We start from the raw sequence: 2,457 nt of genomic DNA, 5'->3' as shown, positions 1-2,457 counted from the left end.
AAGTCAAGTTAAAAACATTTTCTTGGGCCAGGGATTTAGCTCAGTGGTGCCATCGCCTGCCTTGCAAGTACAAGATCTTGAGTTTGATCCCCAGTACAAAAAAAAAATTTCTTAAAGTGGGCTCTAAAGAAACCACCTCTTCCTTGAGATATGAATAGGTATGAGGTGCTGCAGCCACATGATTTTGGATAACAGTGGTGTCCATCAAGCCCTCTCCACCCCAGGCTATGGGAAGACATCCAAGCACAACAGTTCTGCAGCAAGGACACCAGGCACCAGCTAGCCCAGTCCCAAGCCATCGGTCCCAATGTAGGAAATGGTGGTTTTGAATAATAAAAATAAAGGCAGGGAGGCCGACTTTGGGATTGTGTGTCTCCAGATAGGTCAAGGGGAAGCTACAAAGTTTCCTCACACTGTCCAGCTCTGGGCAGGCCTAGGGCCAGCCAACCAAGCCACCTTGGGAAACAGCCCTCATCACAGGGTCTTCTTGCAGGGCTAAGAGGGCAGGTGCCTAGTGTCTACTGCTGCTATGGGACTCAAGCCCCACCCCATCTTTGTGGCAAGGAGCTGATGCCAGGATCCTGTGCATCTGGCAGAGGTCAGGAGCAAAGTCCTGGCATCAGATATGACTTAGGTTTCAGGGTTGCCAGTAAGGCCCTGGCCAGGACTACTTGATTATCACAAGTTCTTCTGAAGCATAGGACAGAAGTCCAGTCCAAACACTTGCAGGCATTTAAAGAACAGTCCCAAGTCAATCCTTCTCCAGGATAGGAGCTTGTGGCCTTCTAGTGGTAATTATGTAAAATACTAAAAATGCCTTTTTGTTTTATTTTGTCTCCCCAGTAGCTGGGATCAAACTCAGGACCTTCTGCTTGCCAGGCAAGTGTGGTGCCACTGAGCTACATCCCTGACCCTCCAAAATGCCTTTTTATAATTAAAAAAAATTTTTCCAGGTACTGGGGATTGAATCCAGGATCTTCACACTGAGTGACATCCCTAGCCCCTTTTTATTTTGAGATAGGATCTCACAAAGTCCGTATGTTTCCCTGGCTGGGCTCATACCAATACAGAAATTTTTAAACCCTTAAGCCTTAAAACACCTAGGCTCTTATTTGCTCCTACTTGCCCAGAAACAAGCAGACTCACAACTCCTCCAAATAGGTGATTTTATATATATATTATATATATATATATATATATATATATGTATGTCTCCTGTTAGCTTTAGTGTTCACAATGTATGTCCTTTCTATTAGCTATAAAAATCCCATTGGCTTTGCAATGTGCATCCTGTCATGCTAGCCTTAAATGTCCTGTTATGCTATGTGAACAACCTGTTCCTAAAGAAAGCCCCTAACCCCAGGTCAATTGTGACACCTGCTTTATCTGCTAAAAACTTCCACCTCTGTAAGATTCTTCTTCACTCACCCCTAGTCCCCTCCCAATTTAAAACTACAATGTAAAACCTCCCCTTTTTGAGCACTCAATGCCCTGGCTTTTCTGAAGTGTGAACTTCTTTAGGCCGAATGGTCATTAAAGTCTTGGTTTCTCCTCCACCTCTTCAAGTAAAACTTTCAGTTTTTTCCTAGGTTCAAAATTTCTACAACAATACTTGTGATCCTCCTGCCTCAGCCTCCCAGAGTCCTGGAATTATGGGTGTCCACTACACCTGGCCGAATGTTAAATTTTGATTGATATGTTTGTTAATCTCTTTCAAAGTTCCTGCCTTCAGCCTGTCTATATCTCTACCTTGAAACTACTTCACAAAGCAAAAGACTCCTCCTGTGTATTCTGATTCCCTGGGCTTTAGAACTGACCACTGAAACTGGAGGGGAAGCATTGGTGCTACACCAGAGCATTGAGCCCATTGTGCCACTGCCCCAGGGTAATCAGGGACTCAACTCCCTGTCATCATTTTCCCAGCGTCTCTGGAGTCCAGGTGGGTCATTGGATGCCCAGTACCTCTATGCCCCTAGCCCCATCTCCACTGCTCCCCATTCGCACCCATTTCTCCAGCGCCAAGGTACCCTGTGTTACCCTTGCCCCACCTGTTCCTCCTTCCCATGAGACCCTCCACTGCCACATTGTTTCCCATCTTTCAGCCAGATTCTGCCGTAGTCAAGGCCTTGATCAAATGGCACCATTTGTGATGACCTGGATGATATCTTCCATTCCTCAAGCCTGAGGGAGTGAGGCTCACTAGAAATGCATGCTAAATGGAAACACCTTCACCAGCCAAGATATTAGGTCCCATGTGAGCAAGGACCAAAAGATCCAGGTGGAAAAGTTGTGATCCTCCTCCACTTGAGGACTGACTAGGAAGGAAAGTACATTCACTCTGAAAATGAAGAAATAATCACTCTAAAACATTAAGTGAACAAAATTGGCCACTGCATATACCTTAGGAGCTCAAATACATAAAGCTGTTATAAAATGATCTACATGACAGTCAAACAT

The sequence above is a fragment of the Heterocephalus glaber genome, unplaced genomic scaffold, assembly GCF_053883595.1.
Source record: "Heterocephalus glaber isolate CG9 unplaced genomic scaffold, H.glaber_assembly_v1.0 deba00000678, whole genome shotgun sequence".
NCBI lineage: Eukaryota > Metazoa > Chordata > Mammalia > Rodentia > Bathyergidae > Heterocephalus > Heterocephalus glaber.
This window is presented reverse-complemented; position numbering follows the sequence as displayed.